Raw genomic sequence first — 23,163 nt, forward strand, 5'->3', positions numbered from 1 at the left:
ACACACACACACACACACACACACACACACACACACACACACACACACACACACACACACACACACACACACACACACCGGGGGATATGTGTGCTGGCTGCAGCAGAGTGACAGAGGGCTAAGTGAGCATGACCATTGAGCAGAGGTAATAGCATTACGCTCTGCCAGTCAGGAGGCAGTCCAGAGATAGACGATACTGTTGCATTTCAACAAGAACTTAATGGGAAACAGAGGGGAAGGAAGCCATTACATGAGGGCATCTAGGATTTAACACAAAATAACCACACATAGTTATTAGTTATGATATTAGGTGGTTTTCTGCTGTGAGGTCAGCATTGACATGGGGGGCTACATCAATGTATTTATAGATGTACACTGTTGACATCTTACAACATCTGAATAATGATAATCAATGAAAACTGCCAGCACCAATGTGAGAAACAACTCCAGCAGGAGACACAACATTTTGTCCTCTTCCTGTTTTAAGCATTGCACAACAAATTGCCATATGATGAAATGTTGAAATACAGCAGCCCTCAGGCTAGTTTGCCTGTGTGCAAATACCGTTCAGCATCATTTGCTGTCAGGCAGTGAATTTCTCGCTCAGCTTTCATGGATTAGTCCCAGGTAAGAATGTCCCCCGCCATCTTTTACCCAGCAGCGCTCCCATTTTGGCAACATTTAGCTATTCTCCTCCAACTTCTTTCTGAGTGATACTCCCAAAACTCCTCTCCAGGCCTGCATCAATCACTGCTGAGCAACATTTAGAAGTAGTGAACGGTGTGAGTGAACTCAAGGGCCAGTTAGCTTTACAAACCTTTCCCTCATTAATGACGCTTTACCATAGGTTGCTGTATGTGGCACACACCCACTTTCCTCTGCCTGCTGCACCTCCCTGGCGAGAAACAGGAGTAAGCTGTAATTATGGTTTATAAAACTCATCCAGGTGACATAATTAGGGCATGGCTGAGACGACAGGGGCTGTCATAACAGCTGCTAATGAATTTATAGCTATTTTTTCTTTGGTATTGCATAATTCTTAGACTGTCTCAGTGTTTTTCCGATTGCGCAATGCATTCAGCTTAATCCTTCTTGAAACTGCAGTCGCTATAGCAGGGAATACAGTGTGAGAAGAGGGCAAATATTGCAAAGTTTTCTGCATAAAGGTGAAAGCAGTGGCCTGTGGGAGAGCAGCGTCTGGGTTTTCACTGAGCTGCAGCTTGACTGCGGTCCAAACCTCGGCAAGGCGAGTAGCGGGCTCCCAGGGGCCGATTTATAATGAGCATGCTGTCAGATAATTAGATACACCTGACACAGGCGTTTTCAGGAAATTTTGATTCATCCAAAAATAAAATGGGCGTGCCTGCGAACATGAAAGCGGGAAAAAAAATATCCTGCTGTCACACTGCCTCTGCTCTCATGGAGGCAACGTTTCATTTATTTATCCACATCCTAATACTTTTGGATGAGGCAGGGTTCGTTTTGTGCTGGTTGATGCATTAGCTGCCAAAGTTCTCATCTTATGCAGCCAAGGCTCCCTTGGCTGAATGGTACAAAATGCCATCTCAGTCTCAATCTAAGACAGTGGTACGGCAATGATATCACTCCTCAGAAAGCTGCATGAACATGGGTGTTGCATAACAGGAGATGTGGCCAGTCACACATGTGATACTAATTCTTTGTGTTTTCAATGAAGCAATTAAATGTATTTGGTGCACATCATCAGCAACTCATGCACTTACTGTTAACAATGCATGATTAATTGCATTCACTTAGACACCCATTCCCTATTACACAAACACAATCTTAAATGTAATGTCTCTTTCTTAGCTGTTGATTAGAAAATGCTCCTCTCACCTGTGCTGTTTATTTATCAGCCACATGGCTCTAGTCATAAATCAGACTCTCATTAAGTTGTTAACAGCAACTTTTGCCTTCTGCAGGATACGTCAGTGCTATTATGGCTGATGCATGAGAAACAATAAGACGGGGAAGCAACACAGGCTGCTCATGTTGTCCAACTGAGACAGGGTCTTTACCTTTCTTTACTACAGATGATCAGAACATTTTGTCAAGTCTAGGTTAAAAGATCAATCAACAGTGGTAAATGTATTATAGGTCTGCAAAAATGTAAAATGAGTCAGTTGATTTAATATGATGGCTTATTAAAACATTCAATTCAATAAACCATTAAAAATCAAAATAAATGACTTTATTTAAGTAATGTTCTGGGGAAGTTGTTTATTGATTTATGTTATCGTTTGAGTAGATGGGAAGTAAAACATCAATTTATCTAAAACCATTTTACCCAACCTATTTTTGCTACTTCCCTTTTTAAAAGCCAATAAGGCAGAGTTAGCCTTCAGCAGAAGTGTTTCAGTACACTTCATGTCCATGTTCACTTTGATCACATCATTTATCTGCAGCATACTGTCTCCTTGAGCCATTGTTTCATGATTGACAATTGCGTGGTTTAAATTGCCATCAGTTTCTAACCCTGCACATTATTCACACTGCAGGGTAAATGCAATACTATTTGACCTATTAAAATAAAATCTTGTAATATTTAAACATATCGCTATGACATTTGAATGAATTATAGGATATTGGAGTGCTGTGTGCTGCACAGGAGCATGGATGCCTGTTGTTTCAATGAAATATTGCTGATTTCATTAGTGCTTTTATTCCCGGCTGTCTGTAGCTTGGAGCTATGAGAAAGGGGCCGAGTGCCTCTGTAGTACTCCATTATTCCCCGTTACCTAACTTCACTCTCACGGCAGCGGGACTTCTAACCCAGGCTCAGCGATGCATGATTTGAATTTCACCTCAGCAGTGGATGTTTCTGCTCTCTGTTTGACTTACTGTACTGTTACTGTCTAAAGAAAACTGGGGAAAAAAAACAAAAAACAAAACAGTGCTTTCCATCTGCTCTAACATGACAGGAACTCACAAACTGATGGATACTAACAAAAGATGCAGACAGGAGAAGGATGTTGTGGATGTGCTGCCCTGAGACAGATCTCTGCCTGAACTAATAGCACACAACATGAGGAACAGCTGTACAATATAATAACTGTAGCAGCTACTCTCACCACGGCTCTACATTTTTCATAAAGCGTGTACTTGGATGGCTTCTCTCCATATCATCATCGCCCTGCATGTTAGCTCAGCTAGCTGAGATAATGACTTGTTCCCAAAGAGCAAATGCCAATTTGATCTTACATCCTGACTAAGCCACATGTACTGCATGACGGTGCAGGCTTTTTTTCTGTATCTCTATACATGCTTCGGAATGCATGTTATAATATTTAAGAGGGCACTAGTATGTTGAGGGTTGAGTTAGCCTGCTGGGGGAAAGAAAAAACCGAAAGAATAATGCAGGCAGGCTGGAGCCAGGGTACTCCGCACAGCTCGATGCTACTCCCTCTAACCGACAGGAACAAGAGAAATCAATTAGACCTACTCAGTTGCTATCCAAGGGACGTTCACCATGGGAAAGGGTAGAGAGAATCAAATTGTTTTGAAAAAACCCCAAAAAGAAAGTAGCAGAGGAAGAAAGTGAATTTGAGCGGCAGTTTGTTGTACTCTTTGTCAGATGATCCGCCCTTGACCTTAAGATATCTTTCATTCTCTCTGTCTTCGTCGCAGGCATCCTTATAATTCTCACACTTTCCACTTTCTCCTTTAACATTGATGCAAAGCCATCTCTCTTTCTGTCATTTCAGGTCAGTAATGAGTAACAGTAAGGCTGGCGCAAATGTTCCTTACAAAAATATTTGTGATGAAGCTTTGGCTTAATTTTACCTGTGGAGGCAGTAATCTCTGTTTTCCCAGCAGTTTCTACATTCTACATTATGATTATGTTCATACCTTAGAGCTTGCAGCAGTCACTCAGAGGTCACGGTGAACAACATTTTTCTTCTCCTCACCATAATGGGCACCTGAGTTGCTGAAAAGAAATGAGAAAACAAGTTGGAGGGCATCATGCAGTTTTTAAAAGATGTGTTTAAACAGGGTTTAGTTTTATAAAACTCTATTTGGTTTGTAAAAGAAAAACAAAATTCATCATATTGAATATGAAATAGTCTGACTATTGTCAGTGAGGCTGTGTTATCATAGTATATCATGTATTAAACATGTTTTACAGCCAGTTAACGCAAATCTCACTGTGCCTTAAAATGTGTACAGTATCACAAAACCCCGCTCCAAAACTGAGTGGACAATTTAATCTAATGTGGATTTCCCTTTCCCAAAGAATACTTTCTTTTTGCATAACAGGCAAAGATGATAGTAAGATATCAGATGCTTTATACATTTTTCATTGAGCGGAGCTCTGTGCTGTAAATACAGTATAGAGGGTGAAAGTGCAAAGCATAGATTTCACAGGACCCGGTGTCTTCTCTCAGTCTTTGATCAGACCATTTGATCAAGCCCTACCTTGGAAATTTAAATCAAACACCTGACAGGCTGTGAGACAGGGTGTAATCTCTGCCTCTCTGAGAGTGGACACCCCTGAAGGTGTGTAACAGTCTGGTATAGTGCACATTATGAAACCCTCCCCCTTTGCCGTGACGAATGTCTGTGATAGGTCACTAAAAAGTGGAGATTTAAATAAACAAAATACATGTCCCATGGGGTCTTTTAAGGGGTACAATCACATACATTCTGCAGTATAACAAACAGAATGAATAGGAATCCAACTATTCTGTGAAGCTTTTTATAAAAACATCAAGGGGAAACTTATTACGGCGTTTAGTGTCTCGTGTCATTTATGGTTAAAAACAAGACTGCCACGGCAAAAATGCCAAATCGGAGACGTCACAGGGACTTTACACTACATTCAGTCTGTGGAGGAAATCTGATGTGATTTTAAAATGGAAATCAAAAAATAAACAGATCAGATGAAATAGTGAGAATTTGAACAGCACGAGCTTAGCGAGTTGTGTTTCCTCTGTAATCCTGAGTGTGCAGTTAGTGAGTCCCCCGACAGAGCACACATGTAAACACACCCCCCGAAAAAACCCCCCACTCAGCTGGCTGTAGGTTTGGCTGTGGGTGCTCGCAGATCCCTCGGCATCAGGGGAGAATAACAATGAGGGTTTTGGGAGGGATCAGTTGCTCAGCACAGAGCCATACTGGGGAGGGTTTATGTAAGACGCTGGCTTCCTGAGCTCTCTGCCAGTTTAAGATGACAAACAAATGGTACCAAGGAGAACGACTTGCCAAAGGAGGGGGACTGCATCTCTTCATGCTCCTGCTTCATCCTCCCTTCACACAAACACCCCCCTTCTGTTCATGCACAGGCCTGGTTATGTGTCGTGGCTTGTGATAGCAGGTCTCATGTGTGTGTTTTCACACATTTGTTGGCTCTGCAGCGGCGGCGCCCACTTTGAAGCCATCGCCTCGCCTTATCCTCCCTTTGTTTTCCCCTTCATATGTTCCAATGAAAGAGGCTGGGATCTGTCAAAATCTCTCCTTTCTTCTGTCTGGCTTGTCAACTTTTTTTTTTTTTGGATGGGCTGCCTGCCGTGGAAATTCACTCAGCCCTGACACTGCAGCGCTTCTTAAAATGTCAAAACAGGTGCAAGCTGAAGTGCTTCTCTTCTACAACATACGCATTATCCTCAGCGTTTTTTGTGTTCGCATCATGAGGAACTGTTTCTGATATCACTGCAGGTTGTTGAGGATTTTTTTGAACTATCATTAATTATTAAGGCATTAAAAATAGAGCGAGATCCACCTCACCCATTTTTGATAATCCCCATTCAATTTGTAAGAGTGCAAAGAACAAAACAAGCTCTGTACGGATCATGAAGACAGGTCTATCAAACCATGTTCAAAATTCCTTGGTTTGTAATCTGGACCATTTAAAAGTGCCTGTCTTACTCATGGCTAGGCTTCATTCAACCTAATGGGAGCCAGCTACTTTTAGGATGAGACCCACGCTGCATGGTAGCAGGTGTATTTTTAGACCTTGAAGTGTCTCGCACACTGTGAGCTGTCTTAATTTCACAACAGAAGGCGAGCAAGTCTGTGCGGTTTTAATTTGCTGCATCTGTAACTCATTGGTTGGAAAAAATCACAGTGTTAGATCCTTTAATAAAACATTTGTCCACTGGTTCGGTAGAAGATCAAGTCAAGTCAGCAGATGCTGAAAGTTTATTTTGGAAATATCCCAGATGATAGAAAAGACAGAAAAAAGAACTGACGGAGGGAGAGGGTAGCTTCTCAATCATCTCTTCCCCAGACATGCAGAGGCAGATATATTGTATAAAATGTCTTCTGACATGCAGCAGAGCAACATCTCCCTGTATTCCTGCGCAGCACAGAAATATACCAGATAACATTACATCCATTGAGTTGGGAGTAAGGGGAAAATCGATGTTAGGTGAAAATTAAATTTAGCCGAAAGAGCCTTTAGGCAGAGTGCAATTTGAAAACACATCTTTTATTTTCCCCTGGGCGTCTGATATGTGAAGATGGACGGTGGGTCTAACCATTATGGAAAAAGGCGGAGGTATGAGGGAAGAGGAAACACCTCATCTCACTCCTAATGTGCCCCCCCTCCCTTTGATTGTCTAATTCGGTTAGGGCCATGCGTCCGTTATCGGATCATATCAAAGGTCAGAGGCGTCCTGTAGACAAATCAATCTCCCCGTCTGAGGAGGCGCACAGGAAGCAGGGATTGAGGGAGAGCCGATCCATCTAGTGGGCCCCGAATGGAGGTGGGTGAGGAGGAAGAGAAGTGGGGGCAAGAAAAATAATGGCATCTGCTGCTCGGAGAGAAGTGGGCGAGGAAGGTGAGATTGAACTGTTGACTTGGGGAATGCGATATCCTCAGAGTGAAAAAGAGTTTACATTATCGCCTGCAAGATAGTAGCAATTCCTTGTGAAGACCTGGCATAAGATGGCCTGGCTGACAGGCAGATAGATTTCAGAAACTTTATCCAAATAATTCAGATATTCTATCAATTAAATCTGACATTTTTCATTAAAAAGGACATGTCTAACTAGCGCTCCACCAACAGCTTCCTTCTGCACAAGTTTGGAGCGGATGCAATTAATTGATCAATTGACAATAAATCAACAACTTTGAAACACAAAAAATAATGCAACTTATGAGGAGAAAGGGCTACATCTAACAAAGGTAAATGAGCAGGATTGTAAAATAAGTTTTGAGTAAAAAACAATATACTGTCTCATACCGTGCATATTCCAAATAATTCCAACAATGACTTCAACTCTAGTGGAAAATTGCCTTTACTTGGGGGCTGCTTTACATATTTAGCATGCAAATGATAAAAAGAAGAACACAATCTGAGCACAGTGGTGCATGGGCTGCTCACTTTCCAGTTCATAAATATTATCCATCAAACATGTTTAACTCAGATGAGTGTTTTGCTCACCACAGTCTGCAACTACTCAAAGTATCAGAGCCCTTTCCGCCTTTTTTAAATCAATCCTACCATGGGAAAGGTTAAAGAAAATCACACTTTTGGGAAAGAAAACTGAGGATTCTAATGTATTTTGCCCCCGATACGTTTGAATCTCAGATTTTGGGACTTATCCTCTTTCATAAGAGGAATGTGAAACAGGTGAAGAACATTGCATGGAATACAAAGTCTGTATAGTGAAGGTCAGACAAATGAAAACACTTTTGAGTAGAGCTGATTTTTTACGCTTAAAACATTTCAAATTGTAGGCTCTAGGAAAATAGTGATTGGTAAGTTACTATTTTTAAACCATGATCTGAATGATTAATCAAGTTCTCCGTTGAGTTTGTCAGTAATTGTTGATGAAAGTCATCATATCGCTGAGTGATGTGCTGCCGTGCTGGAGGTCCATTAAAGGTTGTTTATGAGAAACGATGCTTCAGTGAAACCCCTATTCATCATTCCTCGTCACACTGGATATTTTTAACCAATTCTCCAGACCTCACACAAGTCCCATTAACAAATATGTATAATTAAAGCAACGATGCATAAACGCAGTATTGGTGGGCAGCGACGGGCAACGTTTACAGGTGAGTATAAATCATCCACAGTTTAATGCCAACAAGATGTTTAAGTTGGTATCCCTGAGAGCATGATTAGTTCAATTAGCCTCCATGGTGCACGGTGAAATGGACCCGGGTTACGCCGGCCTCTCTGCATTAAAAGGCAAAGTGTATTTCCTCCTGTTAGATTAAAGCCTGCTGTGTAATAACTCACCACAGCCCTCCCTGCAGACACCGCTGCAGCGCTTCAGTGTGAGATAATGTTTGCCCAAGCAACTCTGAATGAGATTCAGCGCTCCGGTGACACCATTACTCTAAGCTCATTGCCGAGTCAGGTTGGGAGGGTCCAGCGTGCCGGCGCCAGCACAGAGCCCCTCTCGAGACAGATTACATGTCTCTGGACGAGCGAATAGGCTCACACTTCACCTCTGCCTCAGACAAGCGGGTTATTATCTTTTGGTGTTTCTTTTGTTCACGCTCTTGCCAGTCATGTAATGCATCCAGGACAAGATGCTCGCCTGGCAGCCGAGCAGGTGGACGACAAGGCGGCTTACACATCTCGGCTAATTGCAGGCAGTCAGCGAAACGTATCTGAAATGAAGACGATGGCATGAGCCTGCAGAGGAAGTCAGAGCAGCCGAGGCCCGAGCCAAAGTGTTTTAAATGGATTACACTGTGTGTCATTGCGATTACACGCTCCTCGCAGGGACCGCGACAAGATGAATTGTATTTTATGGCTTTACAGCAGATCTTTTTTACTTCTTTTCTCCTCAAACTTGAATGCATTTCTCCCCTCTAGTGTGCAGTGTGGTCTGAATGTGGGATTGTTTCTTCCTTTGAACCTCACAAACAGTTCATCTACTGCTTTTCCTTTAGGGGACATTTCCTTTTTATCTCTTAGTGGAGTGGGAGCCATGTATACACGTTTACATTTTCACGCTCTTCAGACTCATTTAGTTTTGCACGGCTGAGTGTACAAGTCGCTCTCAGTTTGCATCTTGCATCATTTCAAAAGGAAGTGAGCCTCAAACAGCCTTGGAGAGTGATAAACACATGCAGCAGATAGTCTCCACACCTCCATATACCGCAGGTCCAATCATACACAGCATGTTTAATAATGGCTTATCTTCCACTGCCATGTCAGAGTGACACATCACAATTCACCAACACACTGTTTTACATTAGAAACACTACACACCATGTGTCATACACCTCATTGATAAACATGATTTAATAACAGAGCTACAGGAATGTCCTCCAAACCTACTTCATCTGTACACAAGATCAGTAGTATGTCAAGGTGTGTGTGTGTGTGTGTGTGTGTAGGACAGAGCATGGTTATTTATAGAGGGAGTCCTGTAAGAAGGGAAAGGGCAGGAAGTTAAACTACTGAGAACTCGGCCATGACCCAGAAGTGCAAACATTCTAAAACACACACACACACACACATGCACGTTGCGAGAAAAAATAAATAAGATGCACGTTTTTCACCACCATTTGGAACCCTCCATTATAGGCATGATCCCTTTTGTTCAGTCTTAAAAAAAAACAGATAACAACCCAAGCATTATATTGAAATATTACATCTATGAAGTTTTACCACATTATATTATAGGCTATATATATATATATATATATATATATATTCAATATGCATGAACAAAAACAACCATCAATATATGTATACAGCAAAAACACATGTCTAACACTATTTTACTGGAAACATATCAGCACCCACAAATAATTTTTGCAACACCCTTCTACTTCCTGTGGTCCTGTGATGTATGCTCTCAGTGAGACTTTGGGTTCTTATCGCTGTTTTCAGTCAGTGTGCTGTGCTGGTGGTGTGCTACATCTGGTGCCTCTCTGGTGAAGTAACCCCTGACACAGGCCCAGACACACACTGTGCGGTGTGTGTCCGCATGAAGCTGATGCACACTTGTGACACAGGTGTGAAGCTTGGCACAGTGTTGGGAATAGGCATGCAGTCCACTTCTGAAAAATCATGATTGTTCTTTCCCCGTCCTGATTTGAGTTATTCATTAATTCTTTTTTGTATCTCAACTCAAGCAAAGCAATTATTGTTTTTTATTAAATATGTAGCCATTAAATGTACCAAAAGCATTAACATTAATTGAAAATTATCTATTTACAACAACCTCCAGCTTCTAGGTAAACGTGTTGTTTTCTGAACAGAGAGTGTATGAATGCATTAGAGCTCGCACACTCCCCTCCCAAGTCCCAACATACTTATCTTGATCCAAGACTTGCCCATCAATGAGTTGGACCCAAAATGTTTTTTCATATTAATTTGAAACATAGACGTCTAGTTTTGTATATAAAAACAACGCCATACTAAACATCAAAACCAGTTGTATCCATAACGGTGTAAGATGTGCACGATTTGGTTTTGGGTTCATTTGAAGCCCTTTCTGCCACACTTACAAGGATAACTGGATCTCTGCTTAATGGACCAAAGTATGACTTCTGTCTTCACTCCAAGAATACTTCTTTCTTAGTACATTTGTTTTTTTTTGGCCTTTAAATGTATTAGTACAAGACTTAACAAAACCGAGAAATAGGCATTAGTCACACATGAACAGACCGAACCACCACTAACTGTTAATATTGTGTTTCTATTTAATGACATTTTTCCTCAGCAACATTAAAGGTGCATTCTGATTCAAAGCTGCAGCAGGGGATACATCAGCAATCACGAAACATCAAGTGTCTATCACATGACCCCAAAGGGGCTCCGTGCAAAAGCCACGTTAGGACAACAGGACATAATATAGATCAGACCCAGATATCATTTTGAATATTTGTCTAGTAACAATTGACAACATACATTTGTCCCATGCACATACAAAGTGGTGGCACTTCTCATGCTTTTCTAGAGCCTTGCAACAATGCATTAGAATAAATCCCTGTAAGGACTACACCTAGATAATCCTGTGGTTGATGCTACTGGCTAACTTAAAGTCATCCAGAAGTGTCTCACTGCCCTCAGCTCTGAGACAATCCCTCAGTCTCTGCCCATTAAGTGTCTGCAGGACTTAAAGCTCTTATGGGTTTATATCAGAGAACTCTTCCTCCTCAAGATAATCATGGCAAGAGTGTCTCTGAAATTTGATCAGTCTTAACAATGACCATTGTGCGCTCGTATTGAGTGCCATACTAATTAGCCTCTGTGCTGGCTGCCGGGGGGACAAAGTATTCTGTGGCTTTATCACATCTTACCCTGACATACTATTAATCTTGTCGACTGTATGGGAGGAAATAATGCATCCAGGGATTTGTAAGGCTATAGATATGGATTACATTGTCTCACAGTGTGTTTGAATTGGTCTCTGGATATAATTCTTCTGGACTGAGATGAAATTCCGCTGATAAAATTATGTTGTGCATGGTTTAAATGAAGCAGTGCTTCAATAATCATGTTCATTGACGAGACATCTACATCTCTGACTGAATGTCATTCGTACTGTAGAAACTGGCAGGAAAGTGACACTGCAGTGTCCTGATCTCAAGTTTTCCTTTACATACTTGGTCTTTAAAACTCACAAATGCATCAACTATTGACTCTTTGCCCTCTCAGTTTTTATACTGCTTTACATCAGATAGTCGTACCATAGCGCAGCTTCTTTTAATGCTCCATGCACTGTAAAAACGTCACTCCAGTCTTATCTAATCTCGACCTAAAGTGATTTTTTCCTTTGCTCGTAATTGAAAATAATGTTCTTTAATGACTCAATGCCCATTTTCTGCCACAGACTAAAGGCATTTTTATCGTCATTTACAGTCACATTAAGTTAACGTGTCATGTGCATCCCAAGAATCTGCCCTCAGTAGATGCAATCTTAAAAATATGCACCCCTGGCTGCGTTGGGCAAACATAGCTCACTTTTTTCGTGGCTGTTTATCTGTTTTTACCATGGTGGCACAGTGAGGACAAATGCTTGTTGCTGCTTGTGGTTTTGATGATTTCCAATCCAGGGAAGATGAGAAAATTAATTAGCATTCGACTGCAGGCTGTGCCACAATCATGGCGGAGCATCTCCACAGAGAGACACCAGCTTCCACATTTAAACTTGAATATTAATAAAGCGTAGTAATGATTCACAGACGACTCTTCTCTTCCCTCTCCTGTCACCTCTGCTCCCTTTAGAAGCATCCTGCCTGCTCAAACGGGCGGTGTCATGGCATCGGAGGAAAAAATAACAACCAACAGCAACATTAAGCTGCTACTCGCTCCACTAAGCCAATGAATTTTTTATAAACTGTCCCCAGAGGTTTGAGTTCATGAAGCTCAGAGAGATTGTGTGAGTGACAGAGAGGTGCATGTGATGGGAGCGGGTCACATCTAAAGCTCGTTTTTTTTCTGCATGGAGCATGTTCAGACACCTGGAGGTGGCAGCACTTGCTCCTCTGCAGCTGTAAACAGAACTGCATCACTTAGTTTTTCCACGCTTAGAGCTGACCCCGCCATCCATTTGGCCCTATTTTATGATTACCATAAATGCCTGGATTGCCTACATACAAAAAGTGGAGTGGAGACGAGGGCCTCCACGTCCATTAGTAGCCTCTTTTTACTGGAAGGGCCAAGTGTGTCCCCAGGGTGAGGCCAAAACTCTCACTGTCCTTTACAGTCTGTGGAATACACTCTGTAATCAAGCACAGGGCTAAGTGGATGGATGCACTGATGGGGAGGCTTATAAAATGATTTTTCATAAAGAACACACCTAGAGTTTCCACACAAAGAGATTGTCCTTCAAAAGCTCAATTAGTGAAGCCAGGTTCCTGAATATCCTGCTGCCAATCACAATGTTTTAGGTGCTGTAATTATGTTGAATTGTGCATTGATGCATTTGAACCCCACATGCATATTGTTTATTTTAAGTAACTATAAGAAGTGTAAGCATCAATACATATGGTTCCATGTTTTGACTAATAATGGAATATCTTATGCATAGGAATTTGAAAGTTGTTATTTACATCTCCACAAGATAGATTTAAGAAAAAGTTAGACCGAAACATACTGTATATAAATACGCCAAAAAATGACATGTTATTTTAATAATGACAACATATGAATGCAGGGAGCTGCTAGCTATATGCACATGGTCTGGTGTAATCCATGCCTCACAAAAAGTTCAGGTCATTTAATGATTTGGGAGTATGAGTATAACTCAGTTTTAATATCAGCAGTTGTGGAGAAACGTCCGGGCGGTACGTCGGGTTGTAAGGTCTCGCCAAGACGGCGCACAGAATAAAATTGCCGTGTCTTATTCAGGGATTTGAGCTTCAAATTGATCTCATCCTGTTTGTTTAGAGAAAGCAACTTTTGCAGGGATAAATCTGAGCAAAGAAGAAATATATGGAAATCCAAACAATAATTCAAAGGTTGAGCTGCATACAAATTTGCTCCCTGCTAAAAATACATTCAAACACCCATTGCAGCAACCGTTGTGATTAGCATTGACTTCGCAGAAAAGCCCATTTGCCTTTTCTTAAAGTGAAGAGATTAAAATGTGAAAGCAACTCCCATAGGATCTCAGAGTAAAGCAGCACAATAATATATGCAGAAGGGAGGGTGGAAATCTATTATGAGCATGATGACAAGAGATCAATGTTGCCTCTTATTCCCAGTGACAGTCTGAAACTAATATACTCATTAGCGTTAATGCCACCATGATATAAATTGAGCGGCTTTATATTTTAATAGTGTGTTTCTGTCTCTGCTGGGTGAAGAGCGCTCTGCCATGAGTTGAATCTGTCATGTGTGTACAGGCATCAGCGGCTAACAGCAGGGTGAAATTGGAAAGCTATTGTGAAAATTGTGGAGGGAATAGTGTTATATTGTATATAAAAATACCTTTACTGTGTCCACCCTTTGAATTACTGTTGGTGCATGGAGAGAATTTTAAGAAGCAAGAAGAAAACCTCATTTAGCTTCACTGTAGTCAGTGTAAACACCCATTTGCCAAATCTGAAGATTAATTACATTTCTATTTCACAATGCAGCCATTGAGCTGTTTTTTTTCTGGACCATTTTCAATAATGGCCAAGAATACCTTTGGGTATCTCTTAAACAAACCAAATGCTAAGTATGGCTTTTATTTAGAATAAACTGTCCCAATGACCTCATCTTGGCTAGCATTTATCAAGCTAAAGACACCTTTCCTATAAACTGCACACGTTTGATTTGCATCTATAATAATTCCTGACTTGCCCAGCTAATTTCTTCCTGTTTGAAAAAGATTACTTGCAGAATGCCATCCCCCTGCGATCACATCACATCACAGCGTTAAACTATCCATCATGTCGAACACAAGATGAGGTCCAAGAGGAGAAAAACAGCTGGAGGAGAAACGCTAAGCTGCTGAGGCTGGAAGTTTTCCACAGCTGCTGCTGGCTAACAGCGACAACAAAGCCAGGAGCTGGGATTAAAGAATAAACAGTTTGTGGCTCAGAGAGATGACTTCTAATGAGGGAATGCAACTTCCTGCACTTCTGAGATATGTAGAAGTTTGTAAAATAGTGATTAGTAGATAACTGTCGGGACGGAGGCCAACTCTCTGCACATCAGCAACAACTGAAGTGATTTAATGAACACTTTCTAATGAGTTCATTCTTTTTTCAAGTTGGTGTCCATCAATTAATCTAATGGACATTTAAAGATAATTAGGCTTTAATTAGAAATGTGGCACACATAAAGAAGGCATGGCTACGTTATAGCCAAAGTATGAATGAAAGGAAAATAACATATTTTCTTCCATGTTACTTTTGGTTTTGGCATATCACAAATATGCTTTTTATTAAAGTTTGTGGAAGTCAGCATATGGTCGTAATCATTTGAACACGGAAACTAAAAGTATAAAGCTATCTCACTCTAATTCACATCTTTGAATTAAATAATGTGAAACAACATACTTTTTTTAATGCAAAGCCATAATATTTAGCTTAACCATAACAGCTTAACACAGTAGGTCTACAGCTGGAGGGAACACAGCTGATTTTAGGCACAAAAATCTTTAGAATACACTACAGGAAAAAAGAACAGATCGGTACCAAATAATCATTACATGTGTGTTCAATGTCCACAGTAACATATTATTTAAATATTAAAGGCGTGACTTCATATTTGTACAGACCCTAACTTTGAAAACCCCCCAACAAAATGAATGAGTTCTGAGACCTGTGACCTGCAGCAGTGTGCACAGAGAAGGATAGAGTACAGTCACGCCTCTGGACAGAGACAAAGCTCACCACTAGACTCCTGTGCTGTTTCAGTTTCCCGGTGCTTTCAGATCGACGTGAGTTTGCCATTGATGATGTCTGTGTTAATGCCTCGCCCCCTCCCTCTAATTACATATTCATTCTTTGTTTTCGCCGTCCATTCTCTGCTACAAGCTTATGACAGCGGCCAAAGCACTTTCATCCCCTCATTTCTCTCGCTGCCAATGAATCGATGAAATATTCATTCAGCTACGGCGAGAATGCCAAGGCGGAGTTTGGAGTGTAGTGTGTGCTAATAATGAAATGAGGGTGTTGTGTAATTGTGTGCTTCCTGCTGCATCATACTCATGTGCTTCTGTCTGACTAATGGCAGAAACAGCAGCCACCTTGTACCTTTGCTGAGAAGGAGAGGGGAGGGAAGGAGGAAAAATTAAGAAAAAGAAGATGAAAGGAGGAGGGAATATATTTCTGTGGGGATTACATATTCACAATGTCTCCAAGAAGCATCTGCATTGTTGCCACTGTTGTGCTCTTGGTTTAACTTCACTTTTTCACTTGAATTGCGATATAACTAAATATTTCATGGACTTATGTTTCCTGACCCAAAATGAAAAAGGTCTTTGCAGCAATCGAATAGAGACAACTTTAAAAACCATGGAATCATTCTAGGCGGCATGAACTCCAGCTATAATTACATCCTTTAAACTGATAATGTAATAGTAATAATCTTGCCACCAGTAATAAGCTGTGTCAGCAGGGAGGAGTCGACAGTGTTTGCACATACTCAATTCAATCTTCTTAGAATTAAAGTTGAGGAAATAAAGGCTGATTAACTTTCATACATGCCATGACTTTGCTATACATATAATCAGATATATTAGTTACACTCTCAGCAGCGTTTAATAACGGACAATACTTCACTGCTGTCAGCGCCTTTAAAGCTGCACAGTTTCCTGATGGAGATAAAAGTGATCGTGTCACATGCACAGAGAACATAACAGATGAAAAAAAAACAATTAGTGCATCAGCTGATAGTTAATTGGCAAAATGCAAATGGGAAGTTATGTCTAGCTTCTTTGTTGTAAGGATTTCTGGCTGTTGGTTGGACGACACAAGCAATGTGAAGATGTGATTTAAGGACATCGCATTTGACTTTTTAGAGACTTTAAATTCATTAAAGATGAAATGAAATACTCTTTCTTTGACCTGAATATTTCTAAGAAGTGCTCAGATCGTTTACCTTAGTAAAAGTACATATACCACTCATTTGCCAGTGCAATTAAAGGTATAAAGTGTCATAAAAAAGTTATAATGTACTCAATTTGCATTTAAATTGATATAAGGGTTATGTGTTTTATTCAGCTATATTTGGCTACATTACCCTGCTTTAATTATTGCAGCTACTGCTTCTTAGCTTATGTAAATAGCACCTGCAAAAAGATAAAGACCCATGCTGTTAGCCGTATTTACCATTCAAATATGTTTATGACTCCTTGCGACCATGCACATAATGGCGTACAGGTGCTCAGCGCTTGAGTACTGTATGGACTTTGTTAACGGTGCAAATGGCTGTGCTAAGGTAGAAACAGCTGACTCCTACCAGACACTTGGCAGCAGAGAAACTGGGCCAGTGGTTGTATAAAGAGAAGTGGGGCGGAATAGATCAGAGTGAAACACACACACACACACACACACACACACACACACACACACACACACACACACACACACACACACACACACACACACACACACACACACACACACACACACACACACACACACACACACACACACACACACACACACACACACACACACACACACACACCTTTAAAAAAGCCTTTTAATATTCACGTTACAAAGCCTAGTTAATTTTACAGTCGGACTGCGCGTACCTGTGCTTCAGCGTTAATGATGATGTTATGCTGGAGTTTTTAGAGACTCCTAAAGATTAAAGACTTTCTTTGTAGCTCTGCAGATTTTGTGTACCACCTGCTGGCAATCGCTCTGCGAGTTCATTTTTTCGGGAGCTTCTCATTAAATGTATGAACGCTTGAAGGGAGCCGGATTTTCTATTCTCTCCATCTGTATTTCTGTCCGTACGGGATGTACTGTAAAGTTCTTTTCTCTCCTGACGTCACTCCTGCTTTTCTTCACTCGGGCGGAGTTTGCTGAGGAAGCAGCGCATGCATACATCTGCTATTTAATCTATCTCTTCTGTATTCATCAGCACCAGAGCACATTCTCACCTCAAGCTCAGAGCAGAGGTAGCGAGTGTTGCGAGTCACGGGTGTGAGGATGTTGTGACAAAGGTCACTGTCACACTGTGGTGGAGTGATAAATAAAGAAATAGATATATAAAAATAGGCACAGGTAGTTAGCAGGGTAATGAGGCAGCTGCGCCCATCAGCAATCGATGAGCTCCAGAGACAGTAATCACTACAGCTTCCTTAACCGGGTTTTAATTGGATGTCAGTCATTTACACACACGGGCTCGTATGAGGAACACTGTCTGTGCCACTAAATGTGTTTAATTAAATAATGTTTCCTCTGCATTTGTGTATACAAGCACTCTGTGTGTATCAGCATGTGTGTGGCAGCACTCAGCAGTCATTAGCATTGATTTTTCTAGGAGGGGCCCCTCTACCCTACTCTCGATGCTCTCCGCCGTGCAAATAGCAATAATTTCACTCTCACAGTCCCGGTCACTGCGGGCACTGGCATCCTGCAGAGTAAAAGATGGCCGTCATCGATCGGGGCACCTGGATGCCGGCCCTGCGTCTCCTGCTGAAGGATCCCTCTGTCGATGGGAATCTCAGGTAAGTTACGAGCACGTCTGCACGGCTTCCAATTAACGGACATACTCAGAGCCTCCCTCGCTCACAACTGTCAGCTGTTAGCTTCTCACTTAGCTTCTGTAGACCTTTCATAGATATAACAGCAGATAAGTGCTGCCAGGAGATAACACTTTGTATGTGTGTCATATGTGTGCAAGAAGTGACTATAAACTGCTCCAGTTTCCATTCCTCCAAAAAAGACCTTGAATGGCCATGATCATTCACAACCACCATGATAGTTTAATCATAGAAAAATAAACGTCTGGTCCCTTTTTCATGAATGCACATAGTTCTGACGACATGATTGCTCAAGAGTAATCAGACTAACACCAAGCCTCACTTCCATTTCCTTCACAGTCACTGGGTGGAAGGAATAAATGCGATCGCCCCCACTGAGATCAAATCCCCTTCGCTGATCAAAGTCATTATTTGAAGTCTGCGTTGATTAACTATTGAGTGACATGAGATATGCTGTATTGAATCAGGTCCATGATGTTAGACCTCTGTGGTCAACATGCTCAGAACTCCCACCTGTGGACAAGTATCAGAATACTTAGGATTTAATCCAGGGGAAATTGTGTTTTGAGAACAAACAAAAAGTGTATAAATAGCCAATCACATTTAATAGCATTTAAAACAAATGATTTTCTTCTCTGAAAATACGTTTGCTAATTATTGCAGAATAAGTTACCAAATATAACATTACATAAATATATTTGACTAAACATAAAAATTAAAAGTAAAATGTCAAATAGAAAATCAAATGATATAAAATGAAACAAAATGAAATAAAATAATATAATTAGCCAATCATAATAACTAGTATTTAAAGCATATCACCATTTACTGGATTTGTTTTTCATTAAATGACTATTAATAGAAGACATATAGTGGTGGATAGTCTCAGGCAAACATAAGAAAGAGCCAACAAAGAAAAGAGTAAGAGCACTGAGAGCTGCTCCCAGCTGTGAGGCTGCACAGTGAAGCCCTCCTGCTCATGCTGAAATTAATATTCAGAGCTCAACCATGGCTCGACTGACACCGATTATTCTCTAAGTGCCACTGTTTTTTCCCACCACTGAAGAGGCTTAATCATCTTAATGTTTTTGGAACAAGTGGTGAAAAGCTTGATATAAAAAAAAAAAGAAGACCTTTTTAGACCTGATTACTCCAATTTTCTCCCATCTCCATACCAAACCTCACATAGCCCCCTCCCTGAATAAACCCCCAGATCCTGTCACTTTGCCAGGCTGTTTTTTGGCAGCTCTCTCCTCTTTCTTTTACCCCAGTTTCTCAGGCACTAAGCCCACTGAGCCCAGTGGGGAAGTTCTAGCAATCGGCGTAATGTGAGCATAATAACACCAACAAAACATCTCATTCCACGTCTAATTCCGAGCGGCGTCTGGGCCTCTGTGTGGGGATAGAAGACAATCCTCTGCCTTCTACCCCCGACACAGCCTGTGACTATTTTTCTCCATCCTATAGGTTTTATGGAAATAAATAGGATGCCAACAGCAAATCCTCAGTGTACAAACAAGAAAACCCCCTACTGTGATTTTTAATTGTGACCAGCATTCTGTGTTTCAGTTTGAGCGATGCTTCTAGCAGAAATGACGGCATGAATATAAAATCTACCTGATTTCAGAGGCTTTTCAGGTTATTGCATTATGAGAAAAGCCGGTGGCGTTGTAATCAAAGGCTTTTATGATTTCTCTTTCTGAATTCCAGCCCACAGGGTCTCGATTTCATCAGCTATATTACAGCTCTCATTACTTTAGAAAAAGAAACATAGTGGCCCACATTTTAAGTCACTGCTCTCTTTATGAGCTCCTCTTGCCCTGAGCATGGATATCGTCAGGTTTTTATTGCACCTTTATTGTCCATTCCATTTGTAGTCATAGTGTCTGAAACAAGCCTTTTGATTTGGTAGTGTTTGCTTCACTGCACTTGCCTTACAACAAAGCATTGCAGTTATCAAGAGTACATTTTTTCTGATGTGTTAATGAAAAAGTCATTCGGGCCCTTAAATAAATTACCATTACTATCTTACAGAAGGTAAGAATGAGTGCTTAAACCTAAATGTTTAACCTTAAAAGTGTAAGGCTAGCAGCACAAATCAAATGAGCAGGGCTACACCTAATTATACATCTGTGAATCTTAAAAATTGACTCACTATAATTGGTCGACTAATTATTGCGGCTTTCGTGATGAATACTTTGAAGACAACCAAATTAGTGTGCACAAAGGATGTACATTTGCATCTTTACCTGCAACTATCTGAAGCATTTAAGCAAAAAAGGTCTTTCAAAATATTGAGGGAATTTGCAGATAGCTACTGATCTGTGGTTTAAAGAGAATCTGCATATTTCCCCCCCCTCTGTCAATCATTCTCACTCATCAGCTAAGTTTGTCAGCCCTGTCACCTGTAGAGCTCTCACTTCCAATGTGCTAATTAAATCTCAAACCCAAATGCTAATTATCCAGCAAAAAATCTAACCTTCCCTCACCTCCCACAGTACCGCAGTTAAGATTTTGAGATTTTCTGATACCCAAGACCTTGGCTAATAAATGTCAAGCAATTGCTGCTGAGATTTTAAAATTCACAAACCCAAGGTTAGTCAAAACTCTCCACAATAATATTGAACTTGACACAGTGTTAACATCCAAATGATCTTCCCTGCCTCAATCAGAAATCTTATCCACGTCACTCACCTCAGCCATCTCTGGGTTTATGAAGGCCACAATCACAAAGATCCATTCCTCTTGCTTCTTTAATTAAAGTAACTTTAACAGCAGCTCATGAGAACCACCACGGATTATTGCCTTTACACTGATACATCTCAATTCTGCTTAGCTTATAATCAGCACATCGAACAGAAAATATGTATTCATGGTATTGCCTTAAAACAGCAGATTTAGTCCAAAACTCCAGTGGAACTTAAGCAGGAGTTTGACATTTTGGGAGTTACATGTAAACATCGATATGATTTAAGCCGAGTGATAGTTAGCTCACTGAAAGCTTTAAAACCAATAAAACAAAGCGAGAGGAAACAGCTAGCCTGGCTCTGTGTGAAGGTCAGAGAAACCACAGATTCATCAATCAGGATGTTCATCGGTGAGCTTTACAGGGGCTGGAAGACTTTTCTACCTTTAGACAGATCTAGGCTAGTTTTTTTTCTTCAAGTCCTAAGCTAAGCTAACCATGTCCATGCTATAGCCTCATATTGACGCACAGATATGAGAGTGGTATTGATTTTCTCATCTAACTAAAAGTATTTTTTCTCAAAATGCTACCTGCTTATCGCCAGCTGCACTCGGCAACTAATTGTGTCACTTTGCATTATTAATATTTAAACTCATACATAGTAAATTCCACATAGGTTCTCATACCTATACATGTTTATGCATATCAGCAACCATGATGCTTTTTTTCTGGCACAATTAACAGCTCACTACGTTGTTGGGGACCCCTCAACTGATGCATACTAATTTGATTCTTCACTCGACTTCCTTTTTTTGTTTTTCTCGTCCTTTTATTTTTTGTCCCTCTTACTCATTATGCTTCTTTTTGTCCTTGTGCTTCAGTCCCTTTATCCTCTTAACATTTCTGGGTCTGTTTCCTCAGTTATCTCAGTATAATAACCCCTCTCCACTCTCTTTCCTACAAAAGGACTTGATATTTGTTTTAAATAGCCAATCTAGCTTTCAAGCCTGTGAACAGCTTTTGACAAAAGCCAGTTGTACGAGCGTGTGAGCGTAGCAATCACAGTCAGTCAGGACTACTCTGAGCCACTCGCAGGGCAGCAACAATGAAGTTAATATGACTGGCTATTTTTAAATGCAGTCATTCATTCACAAACGGTGTGCTTTGGCAGTGAAAGAGGAAAACACACTATTTCAGCATGTAGCCATTGTACTGAGACTAAATCAAACTGGGTCAATGCAGTCCGGAGCAACATTTTCAAAATAGGTCGTCAATGCTTCTAATATTTTAGAGCAAAAATAATAAGTGTTAACTATTATGTCCGGCTTTTCTTAGTGACTGAAACAGAGATAACAGGAGAGGACATGTGCTGTCCAAGGTCCTGAAAACATTTATTATTAGTATTATTAAAGTGTATTCAAATGTTTATTAATGAATGCAGAGGCCAATTGCTGAAATTGAATGCTTGTTATACAGAAGTTTAAGGCATTTAGTGTCCATTGACATGAACTTAACAAATGTTAACGGAAGGAAAAGGTGTTACTTTTTATATTATTTTAACATTATTCCCAGAATCAGTCCTGGTCCTCTAGATTTGTCTCACAGCTCTGCAACTATTCACATGCCATAAAGACAAAATATGCTTATTTATGGAACAGTTATTGATGCATGTGCAGTATAACTAAACTGTCTAAGCTACCATGGAGAAAGCTGCCTGTCAGGTTCAAGTCCATTCAAAGGACACATCACATATCACATTGTGATAACATACACTTTCACACACTACAGATCCGTTAGAGCCTCTCACATGTATCCTGACATCTCATTTCATAAAGCACACATTGTCTTTCCTTTGCACTTTTTTCTTGGTATCTAAAAGGAGACATGAAGAACTGAGGGAAACTGTAAATGTGTTGAGAGTCGCTGTCCATGGTGCTGAATCTTCAGAGTCGCACTGAGATAAAAGACACTTAATGAAGTATTTCATGACGCATTGACTCAAATCGAATAAAGCAGGATTCCAGCAGGACTTTATTAACTTTAATCTATGATATGTAGAGAGTTTCAAAGACCAAAAGAAACATATATTAACTGTAAAGTTAAACCCCAAGTTCATGTCTTGGCATACTATTATACTGAATATGAGATTGAAGGATATTTTTTCAAGGAAACTGTTCAACCTCTTAGGTAATTCCACATTGCAACTGCTACACATGAAAACTGACTAAAAGTATCGTTGCAAATGTCACTTGAAAGTCATTCTGTTGTGGGTCTGCTCCTGCATCTTTCCTTAAGTGAGCTTTGTGGACAAACTGAGCTTTTTAAATTGCTCCTACCCAGACCCCTATTCACCCCTGGAATAGAAACCTGACGTGCCTCTTGCA

The 23,163-nt window shown here is 40.6% G+C and overlaps 1 protein-coding gene and 1 long non-coding RNA gene across 2 annotated transcripts in view; one reads left to right on the forward strand and one right to left on the reverse strand.

Moving 5' to 3' along the window:
• LOC134875715 (uncharacterized) overlaps positions 1-23,163 on the reverse strand; it is a 373,215-nt gene that overhangs the window by 79,932 nt on the left and 270,120 nt on the right. Inside the window, exon 4 of the long non-coding RNA XR_010167265.1 lies at positions 3,871-3,949. This is a non-coding gene — a long non-coding RNA (uncharacterized LOC134875715). The remainder of the gene's footprint in view (positions 1-3,870; positions 3,950-23,163) is intronic.
• LOC134875714 (receptor-type tyrosine-protein phosphatase delta-like) overlaps positions 1-23,163 on the forward strand; it is a 305,785-nt gene that overhangs the window by 1,444 nt on the left and 281,178 nt on the right.

Source organism: Eleginops maclovinus, chromosome 14 (assembly GCF_036324505.1).
Source record: "Eleginops maclovinus isolate JMC-PN-2008 ecotype Puerto Natales chromosome 14, JC_Emac_rtc_rv5, whole genome shotgun sequence".
Taxonomy (NCBI): domain Eukaryota; kingdom Metazoa; phylum Chordata; class Actinopteri; order Perciformes; family Eleginopidae; genus Eleginops; species Eleginops maclovinus.